This window comes from Arvicanthis niloticus, chromosome 9, assembly GCF_011762505.2.
Source record: "Arvicanthis niloticus isolate mArvNil1 chromosome 9, mArvNil1.pat.X, whole genome shotgun sequence".
Taxonomy (NCBI): Eukaryota; Metazoa; Chordata; class Mammalia; order Rodentia; family Muridae; genus Arvicanthis; species Arvicanthis niloticus.
In genome coordinates, this window is record NC_047666.1 from 57,474,308 (window position 1) to 57,492,300 (window position 17,993).

At 50.1% G+C, this 17,993-nt stretch overlaps 1 protein-coding gene and 1 long non-coding RNA gene across 2 annotated transcripts in view; one reads left to right on the forward strand and one right to left on the reverse strand.

Moving 5' to 3' along the window:
• Window positions 1–2,070, reverse strand: part of Wnt5b (Wnt family member 5B) — a 96,715-nt gene extending 94,645 nt beyond the window's left edge. Inside the window, exon 1 of the mRNA XM_034511554.2 lies at window positions 1,690–2,070. The gene's annotated coding sequence lies outside the window, so the exon portion shown is untranslated. The remainder of the gene's footprint in view (window positions 1–1,689) is intronic.
• Window positions 1–13,549, forward strand: part of LOC143443517 (uncharacterized) — a 33,729-nt gene extending 20,180 nt beyond the window's left edge. The window contains exons 3-4 of the long non-coding RNA XR_013112597.1: window positions 10,838–12,343; window positions 12,728–13,549. This is a non-coding gene — a long non-coding RNA (uncharacterized LOC143443517). The remainder of the gene's footprint in view (window positions 1–10,837; window positions 12,344–12,727) is intronic.
• Window positions 13,550–17,993: the final 4,444 nt, after the last annotated feature.

Genomic DNA, 17,993 nt, shown 5'->3' on the forward strand with positions numbered 1-17,993 from the left:
ACTTTAATCCCGGCAGAGGTGGAGGCGGAGGCAGAGGAGGCAGAGGAGGCAGAGGAGGCAGAGGAGGCAGAGGAGGCAGAGGAGGCAGAGGCGGCAGAGGCGGCAGAGGCGGCAGAGGCGGCAGAGAGGCAGAGAGGCAGAGAGGCAGAGAGGCAGAGAGGCAGAGAGGCAGAGAGGCAGAGAGGCAGAGAGGCAGAGAGGCAGAGGCAGGCAGATCTCTTGAGTTTGGGGTCAGCCTGTTCTACAGAGTGATTACCCAGGGCCACACAGGGAAACGCTGTAAAACAACAAAAAGCTCAAAGAGGCTGTCTGTCACAGCCACTCCTGGTGTCTGCCACCTGTACCTGTTGGCTAGGAGTCCTTTCTTGGGCTCCTGCCCTTCAACATCTTATGAAGACACAACACTGCCTTACTCCTCAGGACACTGGCCCTCAGTATCCCTGGCCATTGGTTTTTGCCCCTCCTCCTTGCTATTTATAACTACCAATCACGTGTCAAAGAGAGATGTGACACTATTTTGAAATAAAAGGAAACCATCCCCCAGCTTTCCCCACCCAGCCTTGCACCAAGGTGGGGTTTTTGCTAGGTCAGGCCTGTGGTTGCTGGACTGGCATCTGCAGCCAGTGCCTGAGATCAGAGCCTCGTCTTTGATAATAAGCAGGCTCTCCGAGTGAATCCCTGCAGGAACAGCGGTGCAGGGGAAGATGCAACAGCTTTCTGAGAGTGTACCTACTACAGGAGCCCTGTGCTGCCTGGCCAGTCACAAAAGAGGAACCCTAAACGTCCGCATGGGCCTGCCTGAGCGCTGATCTCTGGCAAGGAGTGAACCCCTGTTTGCCTCTCTCTGCTCCTGTATTGACCGTCACAGCAGCAAAGTTCTGCCAAATGGGAGCCTTTCTCCGAAGTGGCCTGAGTAGTTCAGGAGGATGCTAACTTGACCCTGGGCCTTTTTCTTCCAGGTACCAGGCTGAAAGTGCTCAAGGTGGCAGCTACTGAAAGCTTTGCCAACGTGGCCTGGTAGCAAAAGCAGCGTAAAGGGACCTTGGTAATGTGGGCAAATGTTTCCTCCCCGATCAACTCACTGAACTCAGCCTGGGCCTGAGCCATCTCAGTTTTTCTGCCTGCAAAACAGAGGCAATCGTTTTAGAAGCAAAGTGAGCCAGTGTCCAACAAAGATTTGTGGGGATGCAAATACTCAAGAAAGTTGAGTCTGACCAGAGTGTTGGGCCAGATACCCTCCGGGGCGCCCCGCGAGGATGGAGAGAGAGATGCAGAGGAGCAATCGAGAACCAGACAGCACCACGTCTCCAGTGTGTGACCCGCTCTGGCCTGGGGCAGGAACTTGGGCTAAAGTCATCCCTTCGCAGTACCTGTCGGAGACACTCCGCGCCGTTCGTCGCGCGCAAAACTGCGGCTGGGCCCTGGCGAGCCGGGAAAAGCGGAGCAGCTCCGGGCCCCCCGCTTCGTGGAGGCGACGCGCAGCGCCCGGGGTGTCAGCTCCTCTCCGGGCCACGCGCCGAACGAGCGCGGAGCCTCTGGACGCTCGCGCCCCACCTGCCCGCGCCAGGCACCCGCGCGCGGCCCCAGCTTTGTTCGCAGCGGCCCGCGGTGCCGGTCGCCGCGCGCCCCTTTCCCGCCACCTGGCCACACAGCGCCCTCGGCCGGCGCGGGGCCGACTCCCGAGCTTACCTGCGGGGGCTGCGGCGTCGGGTCAGCCGCGGGACGGGGCAGCCTCGGCTCAGCGCGCGGGCCGCTCGCGCAGCCGCCCCGCACTCCTCATCGGCGGCCGGAGCCTGCCCGCCGGGAGTGCCGGGTCCGCCCTGAGGGGCGCTGGGCGCCCGGAGCTCGGGCTCGGCCGCAGGCTGCGCGGGCTCGGGGTCCGGGGAGACGCGGCGTCCCTGCCGTCCGTTCGGACGCCGCCACCGCCACCGGCCTGGAGCGCGGGACCCCGGGAAGTTTCGGCCCCGACTTAGCGGCGCGGTTGGCGGCCACGGCTCGAGTGCAGCGCCGGCGCGGGGCGCGCGATCCCCGGGCTCCGCCGCCTGCGCCCCGCCCCGCCCCGCGCCGCCTCCCCGCCCCCCGCAGCCCGCGGCCGCGCGCGATGCCCCCCCTCCGGAGGGCTCCTCCCCGGCGCCGGACCGGCCCCCGCACCTGCCTCCCGCGCCCCTCCGCGCCCATCGTCCCGCAGACTCTGCGGGGACAGAGCACAGATACCGCGCGTGGACGTGGAGCGCGGACGCGTGACTCACCGGTACCCTTGGAGTCCGGAGCTTCGAAGCGACCCGGGAGCTGTTTCTACTCTGCAAACCCGGGTCCGGACCCACACAGGCAGGTCTCAGGCTGGGACTCTTGATGCCTGGATTGTTCTAGGGGAAAAGGCTTCTGTCAGGACTTAGGGCTGAGTTAGTCTCCGGATAAACATGAGGCACATAAAAGGACCCTGCCGTTAGTAGCCTGCAAAGGTCACTAGAGGCCAGTGTTTGGCCTTAGCTCAGGGCAGAATTTAAACACTTTTATGGCGGTTCCTATAGTCTGTTACCTCACAGAACACTACAGTGAGCTGCCCAAGGAACCGGAAAAGGGGAAAGGAATTAGAAGAGGCTTTGGGGAGGCCAGGCCTCCAGCTGGTGGCAGGACCCTGTTCCAGACCCTGCTTACATGGTGTCTACCAAGAACAGTCGATCTGAATCCAGACTGCAGGTTGTGAGTTCCTCACCCTGCTAAAGAAATTCTCTCGAAATTCAGTTCTGTGAGGGGAAAGAACCAGCAGTAATAATCGAAGACACTGTACTTTTGACCTAGAAACCAAACCAGGGGACAGAATCCCCTTTCTGGGCATTAAAGGGACCAGGAACTCATCACACTGATGAGGTGTAAGGAGCTGACGTCCTCAGGGGTTAATAGGAAGGGCTAACAGATATTTTCACCAAATGATCCCCTAATTAGAAAGAAAGACTCTTGGAATTGGGGTGGCAGCAGCCCAGGTACTCACTTCCCCACTGGGAAGTGAGTGCGGTTTATAAGACCTGGTCCAGCCAGTAAATCAATGCCTTATGGTTGTTACAGGACCCTGCCCTCCCAGGGAATCTAGTTCAAGGGCTTTATCCTTGGGGAAACGTGGGACAAGGAGAGAGCTGCTTGTTTAAAACAAGCACAAAGTCTCTGAGCCTGTTTTGTCAATTTATAATTGGCTCCACTAGTTCCCTCCAGTGAATCATTTGTTCTGGGGTTCTGGCTTTGAGGAAGTTTGAGGAAAAACCTGGAGGCCATAATCACTCCAGAATGCCGCCTGGGAACAACCAGAATGCTGCCTGGGGTTCAATTTGCGAGCTCTCACCATCAGGATGTTTAAAGTCTAGAGAAACAGGATGTGAGGAGGCAGACCTCTAGAATGCTCACACAGGGTCACTTTGCTGTCAAAATGACTGTCAGCAAGGTGAGAAGAGCCAATAGATGCAAACAATTCAGCTAGCTAGCCAGCATATCCTTCCTTTCCTCCTTTGTCCAAGATACATCAAATAGCGGCCCTGTGGGAAGCCCTGCTCAGGGAAGATGCACACCACGAGCAGGCTACATAGCCTGGGCCATGGGCTAGAGAGATGTACCCCTGTGCACCAGAGGCTGGCAAGAAGATCTGCTTTAGATTGGTTGTCAGTCTGGCAGGATCTAGAATAGCTTTGGAGACAGATTTCTGGGCATGTCTTGGAGGATTTTCTGGGGTGGGTGAGTTGAGGGGAAAGACACCCACTGAATGATGGGACGCATAGGTGAGGACAAGCAGAACATGCGTGTTCATCACTGCCCACCTCTTGACTGTCGGTGTGATGGCCAGCCACCTCAATCCCCGCCACGATGACCAAAATACACACTTTCTCCCTCAAGTTGCTTTTCATAGAGACATGAGTAATCCAGAAGGCCACTGTCCTCAGCCATGTTTTGTTGTTGGGTTTTGTTGTTTGGTTGGTTTTTGGTGTTATTCGTTTCTCCCAGATCAAACATTCTTAGTATGTGAGGTTTAAAATGAACCTCATTTAAGGGTCATTGAAGGAGGTCAGGAGTGGTGGCACCTGCCTTTAATCCTGGTACTCAAGAGACAAAGGCAAGCAGGTCTCTGTGAGTTCAAGGCTAGCCTGGTCTACAAAGTGAGTTCCAGACTGGCCAACACTACACAGTGAGGTCCTGTGTCAAAAGGAGGAGGAAGGGGAGGAAGGGGAGGAAGGGGAGGAGAAAGAGGAGAGGAAGTAGTACAGCAGCAACCACAACAACAGCTGGCCTTTGGTGGTGTGTGCTTTTAATTCCAGTACTCAGAGGCAGAGCAGGCAGATCTCTATGAGTACGGGACCAGCCTGGTCTACAGAATGAGTTCCAGGACTTCAGGGCGACACAGAGAAACCTATTTTGAAAATCCAAAATAAATAAGTAGATACATAAATAAATAGATAAATGAAGGGAAGGGGGAGGGGGGAGAGTGGGCAGATGGGAGGGAAAGGAAGGGAAGCCTGGGAAAAACTAGGAAATAATAGTTGGTCCTCTAGGAATTTTAATGATCCCGGCTCGGATTACTGAGGGACCATCTTCAGCATGCACAGGCCAACGCCCACACTTGGGGGTCTCTTCTAAGCCAGAACAACTAAAGAGGAAAGGAGGACTCCTTGGCTTTGGGGGCTTTCTCTTTGGTGTATTCTTAGATCAGCTGTTGCCAGACCAGAGGCCGTGGGGAAGAATTTTGGACGGTTGGTTCCCTATATAGAACCTTTGTGTGGTAATCCTCCAGGCCAACCAAGGCTGCTCACTGGTACTGTTGGTCGCAAAGGGTTTGTTTAGGATATACAGGAAATGTCTCCTTCCAGGAGGGAGAGGGAGGACTGATCCATAAGCCCGCAAAGCCTAGAACAAGATCATGGGGCAGAGCTGACGACTTTCAGTCCAACAGCTGTCCTCCAGTCCCTGACCCTCAGTGCACTTGGTATAAGGCATTCATCTTCTGCTGGTTCTCTGAGTCTAACAGAAGCTAGTGTTTTTCTAAAAATAAGAGCCTTCAAATGTGGTGAATCTGACCCCAGTGGCTACACACCACCCATGGATTCCCCCAGACTCACAATATCTGGACACTTTGGGGACTGTAGGTTAAGAGAGAGACCACTTAACATATCTTTCAGCAGTGTCTGTGTCTTAATTCCTCTTCTGCTGATAAAACCCCCTGATGAAAACAGCTTGAGAGAGGGAAGGTCTTTTGGGCTTACACTTCCAGAGGACTTTCTGCCCGCCGTGTTGGAGAAGGGCTACTACCACACTCCATCAGCAGTTCAAAAACAGAGACAGAACAGGACATATGGCTAAGCTATTGAGAGTCAAGGCTGTGGCTGCAGAGATGGCTCCTTTCTTGAGAGTACTTGTTGTTCTTGCAAAGGACCTGGGTTTGGTTCCCAGTACCTACATAGCTGCTTACAAGTGCCCATAACTCCAGTTCCAGGGGGATCCAACATCCTCTTCTGGCCTCTGCAGGCATTAGTCACCTATGCAATGCACATGCAGGCAAAATACTCACACACATAAAATAAAAAATGTCTTAAAAAGAAAGTCAAGGCCCACCCTGCACTGGTGTCGTTCTTCCTGCAGCAAGGCTTTACCTCCTGAGGTATTTACAACCTTCTCAAACAGCAACATCAGCTAGGAACCGAATGTTGAGATATATTAGCCTGTCGGGGGCATTATACTCTGGGGGCCAGTCGGCTCATGGGCATCGTGTGATGCAAAATACATTCAATCCAACTTTAAAGGTCCCTAGTCTTCAACAGTTCCAACAGCTCAAACAACTTAACAACTCAACAGCTCAAAGTCAAAAGTCTCTTCAGAGACGTAAGACAATTTCTTAATTGTGACTACCTGTTTTAAAAATATAAAATTAACTGACAACAACAACAAAACCAAATTGCATACTCCCAACAGATGACTGCATGACAGAGAAGAACAGGGACACAGCAAGGAAAGAGTGGGCCAAAGCACGGCTGAAACCCAGCAGGATTTATTTGGGGATTACAGTTTCAGTGAGTTAGAGTCCATGACCATAATGGCGGGGAGCATGACAGCCGGCAGGCAGGCAGGCACTGGAGCAGTAGCTGAGAGCTTACATCTGGGGAGAGGGCAAGAGCAAGAATGAGAGAGAGAGAGAGAGAGAGAGAGAGAGAGAGAGAGAGAGAGAGAGAGAGAGAGAGAATATGAATCTGAGCCTGGCATGGGTTTTTGGAAGCAAAAGCCATCCCCATTGACACACCCCCTCCAACAGGCCACGCCTCCTAATCCTTTCCAAACAGTTCTATCAGCTGGGAAGCAAGCACTCAAACGTCTAAGCTTGCAGAGGCCATTCGGAACACCACAGACCTCTTGGTGTTCCTCCCTTAACTTTACCCATCTAACAATGGGCCATCCTCACTTTTTGCCCAACTTGACTTCAATGCTTGCCTCGTCCCTTTCTGGACAGAGGGCAATGGTTCTGGGGATTAAACTCAGGTCATCAGGCTTAGTGACAAGCACAGTTACTGAGTCACTTCCTCAGCCCAGAATGCCTGGAATTTAATCCCCATTTCTCTTCTCCCAAGAGAATCATTCCTTTAATGAATGAATATTTCACACTTACCTAGAATGAAGCAGTTGAAAATGTCATCAAACACTGGCAGAAGTGGACACAGCAGCTGATGGGCTGGGTGTGGTCTCATCCCTTCCTCACTTGTCAGGGGCCCATTGAGAGAAGATGGACATGACTTTGTAAACAATGGCCCTAGTGTTGACCAAAGGTATAAGGTATTATCTGGAATGGTGGTTAGCAAGAGATGCTATCCTATTACCTCTACCCCTTGATCCCTACCCTTGGGTGGATTAGGAACCATGCCTCATAGAGTCCAGGCTGGTCTCAAACTCGCTGTGTACCTGGGGATGCCTTGAACTCCTGATTCTCCTATATATGCCTCTTGAGTGCATGGGCATGATGGTTAATCTTGGATATCAACTTGAATAGACCTAAACAGAGCACACTTGTGGAAAAAAATATATTCACAAATATATATATATATATATATATATATATATATATATATATATACTTTTTTTTTGACCAAAGTGTCCCCTCCCTCATCTCCCAGTCCCATGTCCCTCCCCCATCCACTCCTCCTCTGTTTCTCTTTAGAAAAGGGCAGGGCTGCCATGGATATCAACCAGTCATGGCATATCACATTGCAATGAGAGTAGGCAACTCCCTTTCCTACTAAGGCTAGATGAGGCAACCCAATAGGAGGAAAATGGTCCCAAATGCAGGCAACAGAGTCAGGGACAGCCCCTGCTTCCACTGTTAGGAGTCCCACATGAAGACCAAGATACACAACTGTAACATACGTGCAGAGGGCCTAGACCAGTCCCATGCAGGCTCCCGGGCTGACAGTTGAGTCTCTGTGAACCCATATGGGCCCAAGTTGGATGATTCTTTGAGAGAGAGAGAGAGAGAGAGAGAGAGAGAGAGAGAGAGAGAGAGAGAGAGAGAGTTGTGTGTGTGTGTGTGTGTGTGTGTGTGTGTGTGGTGTCGTTGACCCGTCTGTCTCCTAAAATCCTTCCTCTTCCTCTTTGGCAGGATTCTCTATGTTCCACCTAGTGTTTGCCTGTGGGTCTCTGTATCTGTTTCCATCAGTTGCTGGATGAAGCCTCTCTGATGGCAATTGGGCAAGGCACCAGTCCATGAGTACAGCAGAATATCATTAGGACTCATTTTCTATCCTAGGACTCTGGGCTATCCAGCCTCTGGGTCCTGGTCCTCCAGGCAGTGTCAGGGGTGGGCTCCCTCTCATGGCATGAGTCTCAAGCTGGACCAGTCATTGGTTGGCCACTCCTACTAGTCCTGTGCCACCTTTACTCTAACACATCCTGCAAGCAGGACGAATTGCAGGTTGTAGGTTTTACGGCTGGGTTGGTGCCCCAGTCCCAAACTTTTTCCTGGTTAAAGGAGATGGCTGGTTCAGGCTCAGTAGCCCCTATTGCTAGGAATCTTGGCTAGGATCACGTGAGAGAGTTTCTTGATCAGGTTATTTGAAGTGGGGAGATCCAACCTAAATGTGTGGTACCCTCAGGTGGCAGCCAGATAAAAGGAGGATGATTTTTGCCTCCTTGCTTTCACATTTTGTTGGCGAGTTCATCTACTATGTTGCTGTGGCTGCAGCTGCTGCTCTAATACCTTCCTTTGCTGGTATTAGAACTCAGCTAACCCATTCTTCCAACATGGACCAGAGACCAATTTCCCTCCAGGAATCTTTCAGGCCGAATGGGTCTAGGACTGCTAAAGCAGCCAGCCAGACTCATGGGCTGAGCAGCTATGGGGGTCTCAGCTCTTCAGTGTGAAGGCAATCGTTGTTCGCCTACACACATCACAGTGAGTGAGCCAATCTAATACATCTATTTTTAATATTTATTCTATTATTTCCTTTTTTTCTAGAGAGCCCTGTTAAAATATCCCTGCACCACCTTGTTCTCCTACCTCTGGCGATGCGTCCCATTCCGAGGGACACTAGGAGGAAAACAGAGGCAGATGTCTGTCACTTGTAGCCATGTGCAGCTAGGATAGAAACACACCTGACAGCAGATGATCCTGTTAATGCTTAGTAGCAAAGTCCCAGCCAGGGTCTTTTGTCCCTCCCTGAGGAGCTGGTTCACCTAAGCAGGTCACCTTCCTTCTCTGTGCCTTCTGAAGAACCCAGGCTTGCTCTGTCATCCCTAAGATTAAACATATGATTGGGTCAAAGAAGATGGAGAGATGGAGACCTGAGTTGAAACCCATGACTCTGACTCTGAGCCATGCACATACTGCTCTGAGTGTCAGCAGGGGCATTTAAGGAAACAACAAGGAAAAAGAGAGAACAGAGAAGGGGTTACAGTGCCTGGAGGTCGGAGATGTTGGGTGATAACCCAAAAGCCAGGCTGCCAAGGGTCAGGAAGAGCACGGGTGCAGATAAAACTCACCCATTTAAGAAGAGGAGATGGAGACTCAGAGGGCCACAGGAGCGGCATGTGAGGTGCTCCCCACACTGAGGAGGCTGAGGGCGTGAGAGAGCAGTAGGAAAGGGCATTGCCAGGAAGAGCAGCCAGTGTGCAAGTAGCCTATGGCTGAGGGGCCACTCTGCTCCTGTCAGGGGACAAAGAGCATGTCAAGGTCATGTGTTCACAGTTAGTTCTTCAGGGGGCAATGCTGGGTTGAATTACTGCCTTAATAGGAAGAAAATTCAAATAAAGTTTCCCAGGCTGTACTTTGGCCTTCCAGCTGCTGGCATCTGTAACTTTTAAGTTCCCACGTGTCCTGATTATCAGACCAATTTGGGACACAGCTCCTGGATCCCACGGGTCTAGCACTCCCGAGAGCAGAGAGGCCTCATGGGTCTAAGCAATTGACCTTGTTCGGTGCCCAGCAGTGAACAGAGCCGAGCCCTCTGCCTCCCTCTGCTTCACAGAGGGACAGGCACTCAAGACTCATCCCCAAAGCTGTTTTGGGGTTCGGTCCTCATTAGTTTTTGTTGAACAGTGCTAACAAAGACAGTAAAAGGAACCCACAGACGACATACACATCTCAAGGAAAGTGACAGTTTGTCTCTGGACCTGTGATCATCATCAAAGGACTCAGTTCTGCTCTGCAAGCTGGAGGGCTTTGCAATACAGTTTCTATCTGGATCATTTGTCGAGGTGGAAAAAAACCAATATTTTTGGGGGTGGGGTGGGTGTTGAGGCAGGGTCTCTTTGTGTAGCCCTATCTGAGACCCACAGCCAAACACTGGACAGAGCTCGGGATGTCTCATGGAAGAGTTGGGGGAAGGATCGAGGGACCTGGAGGGAATAGAAACTCCACAGGAAGACCAACAGAGTCCAAAACCTGGACCCTTGGGGGCTTTCAGAGACTGAACCACCAACCAAAGAGCATACATGGGCTGGACCTACCCTCCCCGCTGCACATATGTAGCAGATGTGTGGTTTGGTCCCCCAACATCTGGAGCAGGGCCTGTCCCTAAAGCTATTGGCTGCCTGTGGATCCTGTTCCCTTAGCTGGGCTGCTTTGTCTGGCCTCAGTGGGAGAGGATGCACCTAGTCCTGCAGAGACTTGATGTGCCGGGGTAGGGGGATACCCAGGGAGGGCCTCTACCCTCTCAGAGGAAAAGGGGAGAGGAAAGGGAGGAGGGACTGTGTGAGGAGGGTCCAGGAGACAGCGGACAGCAATTAGGATGTAAAGTAAATAAATTAACTAGTTAATAGAAAAAATAAATGAAGTAAAAACAAGACAAAAAAAAAAAAAAGGTGTGTACCACCACATCCAACTTTGTGTTTTAAAATACTTTTTATTTTCAAATTATAATTACAATTTCCCCCTGCACTTTCCTCCTTCCTGTTCCTCCATGTATCCTTCTTGCGCTCTTGCTCGCTCACTCTCTCTATCTTTCTCTCTCTCGCTCTCAAATTCATGGCCTCTTTTTATTTAGTTGTTATAACACTTATACACATACACGCATGCACACATATCTATACATATACACAGACACAATCTGAAATGCGTAATGCAACCTTCTTGGCCCACAATTTTGTTTTTTATTCATTTTTAACTTTTAATGTTTTACTTTTGATATTATAATTACATCATTAGCACCTTCCCTTTCCTTCCTCCAAACCTTGTGTACCCTCTTAGAACTCTCTTTCAAATTCATTAATTGTTGTTACATACATACATACATACATACATATGTAAATACATATATTCCTAGGTATGTAAGTACAGCTGGCTCAGTCTGTAAAATGTTTCTTATATGTGTATTTTCAGGACCGACCCATCTGCTATTGCTAACATGAGTGGGGAAAAGACCAGGAGGCCTCAATCCTACAGCAAGAACTCCAGGCAACTATACAATGCTTTTGTCAGGAGACGGAGAGTGCGGTCTCATGGTGACATTCGGTTCCGATGTTTCAACATTCAGAGTCAGTTCAAGACTCTCAGCTCACTACCCCATCCCCACCCCTGATTCCCTGGTATTTTTGACTTTAGTTTTACAAGTTTCTGGGACTCGATGTGTAACTAAGTTTAGCAGTTCTTATTACTCCGTGGAACTGAAAAACCTGTTGATTAGCCAGGTATGCGTTGCACACCTCTAGTCCCAGCTACTTGGGAGGCTGAGGCAGGAGGATCACCTGGACTCAAGAGTTGGAGATCAGCTTGGGCAACACAGTAAGAGCCTCTAGGCTGGAGAAAATAGTGAATTAATGAAAGTGAGCCAGAGACATAGCAGCTAGCTGTGTCTCCCTCTTCTTGGTGGCCCTTGTTCCATGCACTGGCCATAACAAACCAAGCTAAGATGGAACTTAGTAAGGAGACAGAAACCCAGCCAGTAATTTTCCTTCCCTTTCAAGCATCAAATATGTACCGAGTGCCTTTGATTCTAGGAGGACTGTGAGAGACAACTAATACTGGGTTTTGTAGGCTTAGTTGTGTAGTGAGGAGGGCAGGGGAGAGTACTAGGTAAGAGGAACCCAGCCCGAGACCGGAAGGTAACTTCACTGTCAGAGAAATGCTGAGGTTTTCTTTCATACCCAAACTTTAAAGCCCTCTTTGCTGTTTTCATAGCCTGGGGATGTCTTAGTACCTTTCTATTTTGTTCTTGGTTGGATACCTGAGTGTTCTAAGCACGGTTTTCTGGAAACAAAATCATATGAGATCTGCAGAAGGCTGCCACAGAGTCTCCCTGTAGTACTCAGTTAGGCTTCAAACTCCTAGGCTCAAGCCATCCCCCTGCCTCAGCCTCCCAAGTGCTGGGAGGCAGTAGTGTTAGTTGGTGTGTCTTCCATGTGACTATGGGTTGACACAAAGGAAGCATGTGGAGTGGTACTGGCCCCCATGACCTGCAGGAGAGTCAGGATACCTGGGGCCCCACTGTGCCATGATGACCTCATGTTATAGGTGAAAACAGAGATCATCTCACCTCCATCCATCCGGCACTCTCTGGCTGCCATAAGGAAAACCTTGTCCCGACTCACCAAGACTGGAAAGCCGTTCTCCAGGCTCCCCTTTTGCAGGGATAAGAAATCCTCCAGCTCCTAACCTGGACCCTTGGTAGCTCCCGGAGACTGAATCACCGACCAGACAGCCAGCACAGACTAGACCCATGCACCACATGAGCAGCTTGGTCTTCATGCTGGTTCCCCCAACAACTGGAGCAGGGGCTGTCACTGAGCCTGTTGCCTGCCTGCCTTCCCTTGCCCCTAAATGGACACCCTTTGTCTGGCCTCAGAGGAAGAGGAAGTGGCTAGTCCGCAGAGACTTGATGTGCGGAAGGTGGGAGTGGAGGGGTGGGGGAGGGGCGGGGTTAGGGATGGGGTAGGTGTTGACACCCAGGGGGGCTTTCCCTTCTCAAAAGAGAAGGGGAAAGGGGAATGGGGGGAGGACTTGCATGAGAGAGTACTGGGAGGAGAGGAAGAGCTGATATTGGGTTGTAAAGGGAATAAATAAATAAATAAATTTTAAAAAGAAAAGAAAAAGAAAAGAACTCTGTCTCTAATGCTGGAGTTGTGAGATAGGACGAGCTGGCTGGGAACTAGAGCAATGTGAGAGGCCGAGCGGTCTTCCTACTCTGCTCAAGGTCAAAGCACTTAGCAAACTTGTTTCCCACACAAAGCTGGAGAGAAGGGTCCTCTGATGCTACTCCACTCTCTACTCCAGGCTTGCCTTGGTAATGATGTCGTTTCCGTGTGGTGCTCGAAACCCCAGGAAACCCCAAAGCTCCTGAGGCTGTGATAGGCCGAACCCTAGAAGAACGGAGAGCTGAGTGTGCAGCTGGGCGCAGGAGACGAGGAGCTGCCATGCTCTAAGTCTCACTCTGACCTTTCCACCTCCAGCAAGCTAGAGAGGCTGCCAAAGACCCCCAGCAAATCCCAGGGTATGGAGCTCCCTCTAGTGGCCCAAATGGACCCACTTGTTGATGCCCGCGAGAGTCTGTCCAGAAATGGAAGAGACAAGCATCTGAAGTCAAGCTGGGCAAAAGTGAGGATGGCCCACTGTTAGTAAAGATCAAGGGAGGAACACCAAGAGGTCTGTGGTGCTCCGAGTGAGAATGGCCTCTGCAAGCTTAGACATTTGAGTGTTTGCTTCCCAGCTGATAGAACTGTTTGGGAAGGATTAGGAGGTGTGGCCTGTTGGAGGGGGTGTGTCAGTGGGGGTGTGTTTTGAACTTTCAAAAGCCCATGCCAGGCTCAGACTCTGACTCTCTCTCTCTCTCTCTCTCTCTCTCTCTCTCTCTCTCTCTCTCTCTCTCTCTCCTTTTGTCCCTCCCTCCCTCCATCTTCCCCTGCCTCTCCTCCTCCCCGTCTCCCACCCCACCTCCTGCCTCAAGATCAGATGTAAGCTCTCGGCTACTGCTCCAGTGCCTGCCTGCCTGCCGGCTGTCATGCTCCCCGCCATTATGGTCATGGACTCTAACTCACTGAAATTGCCATCCCCAAATAAACTCTTTCTTCTATAAGTTGTCTTGCTCATTGTGTCTTCTGACAGCAACTGAAAAGTAAGAAGATGAGGTGTTTGCATGCCTAGGTTCTGAGTAGTGTTCTTCATCAAGCCAAGGTGGAAGACACCCTGGCCCACTAACTGACTACAGAGTAACAAACCGTGGCACAGCCGCACACTGGTAGGTAACTCAGCCATAGGAAGGACCGACTTTTGGCACCAGTGCACAGTGGATCCCCTGGAGATTCTAGCACGTGATTCCATATATGTGACTTTGCTAGAATAAAGTCATGGGGACAGGAAGAAAGGTGGTGGCTGCCAAGGGTTAGGAGGGAAGTTTCCTAAGCACCATCTCAGATGGGGATGATTAGAAAATTCTGGAAATACATAAATGCATCATAGAGTGAAGATACCTAATGCCACTCAGTTATACACTTGCAACTGGTAAAAGGGTAAGGTTGCTATGGTAATTGAAATCTGTGAAGACAGTTTAAAACTCATCATTAAAAATAAATCCAACTAGGAGATGGGGGCGGGGTCCTACCCAATAAAGTGCTTGCCACACAAGCATGGGGACCTGCATTCAGATCCCGAGCAAACACATGAGAAGCCCAGGCAGGATGGCCCATGCCTGCAGTCCTAGCAATGGAGAATCAGTCAACGTAGGAGGATCCCTGACGCTCACCAGACAGGTGTTTTGTGGAATCAATGAGCTCCAGATTCAACCATAGGTCCCAGGGGATCCATGCTCTCTTCTGGCCTCTGCGAGTGTCAGGCACATATATAGTACACACACATTCATGCAGGCAAAACACCCATACACATAAAAATAAATCTGTTTTTGAAAGGTAGAGACCTCTGCCTTTCACATGCACACACAAGTGCATGTATGCATGTATGCAACCCCCTGAATGTACCTATAAACACACACACACACACACACACACACACACACACAGACCTACTTGTAAAAATCCAATTATAAATTGAGGAAAAATTATAAAGACATTTTTGGAGACAATGTAGGAATGACACAGAAACACTCACAGAAAAAAATGGCATAGCCTAAAACTCAGACCAAATAGGGCACCCGATAGAAGAACACAGACTAAAGCCAAGCCCTAACCCTAACTCAGGCCCCTAACCCCAACCTTAACCCTAAACCCTAATCCTGCCCTAACTCTAGCCTCTAACTCTAACCCCAACCTTAACCCTAAGCCTAACCTGCCGATGTCCTAGGCTACTGGCTAGTGAAAGCCAGACACCCAAGGCTGTCTCCTGTGGCACTGCCCCTCAGGTGGGAATAGCTTCTGTTGCACTTAGCTCATCCAGTTCCTTCCTCCCAGACCCAGGACATTGTCACCATTGTCACTATCTGCAGAGCCAGTCCCAAGGAGCTAGCTATCCATGTTTCACACACAAAAACTTAGGTCTCAGGCTAGGCTGTCACTTGGTTGTAGAATACACAGGAGGCCCTGGATTCAACCCCAGCACCTCAAATGAGATGCAATCATAAAGCAAACTTGGGATTACAGGTAGCACACAGTAGGTGCTCTGTATACCTGCTGCTTACATTGCTATTGAACATGGGCCTGTTGATAACCAGATGGCTTGACAATTCCTTACCTTTCTTCTGCCTGCACTCTAGTAGTCTCCAGCCTGGCTTCTAATTCATTTTAAACCAACCACTGATGTGTTCATTCCTCTAGCTGGATGCTTGCATTCAGCCCATTGTCAGCTCTTAGGATGACACTGTGGAAGCTCCATGGAGAAGTATGCCATGTGTTGGGGTATAGCAACCACCTCACAAACCATAGGAACAGTGATCTCAGTCAGACGGGGACAGTTTATTGAGCATACACCTCAAAACTGATCGATCAGGGCCATAGTCCAGTTTCAGGAACTGAACGGAGACCCCAAGATAAGGTCCTCCAGGGCCTTTTAAGCCTGAGATTTTTACAAATACCTGTGCCAAATTATTCCCCCAATCAGGATTTAGAGATGGGGGGTGGTTCTTAGGAACATGTCATTGTTGAACACATCCTGCTCCCATTGGCTGGGGTATTCAATTGTGGAGGGGACTTGCCTTGTCTAACATTCATGTCTTACCTTGACAACCAGGATGGCAGTTAACCACGTACATGTCTCTGCCCAGTAGGATGTCAGTTCCCAGGGAGGTCTTGGGACCTTAAACTTTACTCAACCACTATTCAAAATGGAAGTCTTATTCCAACTAGTTTCTTATATTGGTGCAGGTGTCTCTCTTATGTTGGGGCCCATCCCAGGGGCAGCTTATATAAAGGCAAACACCATAAAAGCTTATACACAGGTGCACGAAGCAGTTCTACGGACTTCTATCACGATTGGTTTCCAAGGGCACAGAACATAAAAGAATATGTAATCAACTTGGACATGAGAAAGTTTCCTAGTTACAGCAGAAACAACATATGAGAAAGTAAGTTTCCTTATAAAGGCAGGCCAGCCAGGTAACAGTTGCCCAGGCCTCGGCATTTTATCTAGACCTTAGTATTCCATCTAGGCCTTAATATTTTACTTAGACCTTAACACCAGGCACAGGCCCATCCGCCTGGGCTTTCAGATGCTAGGCAAGTGCTCTACTGCTGAGCCACACCTCCAGCCCAAGAAGTGTAAATATTTCTGAGTTTTATTTGCAGATACTGTCACAGGCCTAATAGCTGGGCCAAGAGAAAGCATGTTTTAAGTTATTTCCGGGTTATTTGTTCTTTCTCAGAGGCCATTTCAGAGGTGAGAACTGACACTAAGCATGCAGCAGCATTTGCCACTCACAGAACTGCTGCACCCCTACACGGGTTATGACCCCAGAGCAAGGACTGAGAGACTCTCTATTCTAATCCGCAGGGACCCATGTCTGAGCTTTGAAGTTATAGGCAGTTCCCAGATCCGGGTGTCGTTAGAGTTTGGACGCTTCACAGAGTCTCTTTCTATCCACACTGGATAACGTCAACTCCTGAAAACCTAAAATGTTGCTTGCTTCCTGTAGCAGGCCCCTCAGAGATCTCCACTTCCAGCTGGAGCAGCTGGTGATGTCTCTTTACCATCATTTCTGGTAAGATGGATGTCAGCTTGTTGAAGATGAGTCGACTGGGGATGGCACCTTGCTCTGTTTGTCACCTCCCCATAGCTGGCCACCACTTCAGTTGATCTAAGGGGACCACACTGTTGTTCTTATGGCCAGGGAGGCTGTGGAGGCGGGGGACTCTGGAAGCTTCAGTAGAAGCAAGTGCTGGCTGTCCCTGTTGGCCACACCCAGGCAGCTCAGCTCTAAACCTCCTAAACTAGATGATCCATTCAGTGGTCATGTGGCTTTCGTACGTGCTGTGCCCTTGTACAGTGTGGGTCCCAGAAGCCTAGCTAGGTGTAGTCAGGGAGTGAAGAAAGGACAGACACACAGACACATGTACGGAAAAGCTGGGACCTGCTCACTCTGATGGAAGAGATAGAGCACCTCAGAAATTATTTGTCAAATAGTTGACCAGGAGGCAGGGCTATTGCACACAGTTTAACAAGGAGGTAGGTTTATGGTATACAACTGAACAAGGAAATAGGTTTAACTGATCTTCGTAGGAGCTATCTTTGTAGGGGGCAGTCTTCAGGACATAAGCATCATGGGAAGAAAGCTACAGGGGAAATTTTTCTGCTCACCCTGTCAATATTGCAGAGGAAGGTTTTGCCATGCCCCTGAATCTCAACAGGGGAAGGCTTTGGCAGTCTCATGAGTCTGATTTGCTGGGGTCCTAGACATAGACATGCCCATGTCAAACAGTACATACTCAGGACTTTGCTCACCTCCTACAGGAGCCCTGCTTGGTGTTTCTAGGCCTACTGATGTCTCGGAGGAAGAGCTGGGACATGATGGCTTGCTGAGAGCCTTTCCTACTCTTAACAATCGACAAGTCTAGAAGTAAGATTCTAGCACACAGGCCTACTCTTAGCCAGAATTGGTGGGGTAGGGAGACATGAGCAGTCACTGGGATCCTTCCAATATGAGGAAAATAAGTAGCTCTCTCCCCAGTCATCAGCAAGCCACCTCTCTTGGTTCTGCTCGATACCAAGCTCCCTATGCCCTCTGTGGCTCCTATGGGAGACAGGGACATGTGGCCATAATTTTCAGAGATTTGCCAGAGGTGCAGAGGTGCTGAAATGGTGGCCAAGGAGCCTGGGTAAATGGGGTGTGGAGGAAGGTGGCCTGGGGAAAGGATGGAGATACTTACATCAGGAGCTTTTTGTGTTCCAGAGATACGGGGCCATGGCTGAGCTGAGGAGATATGCAAGTTGGGTGCAGAGGCCAGGCCAGTCTAGATAGCCTTGGTGCAAAACCATGCATTTTAAAGTCTCTTTTTAAAAAAGATTCCTATTCCAGTAACATATACATACTATTAACATTTTGTCTATTTGTAATCACCGTGTGGAAGGAAGAGCTAAGCATACCGATGACATTGTAGAA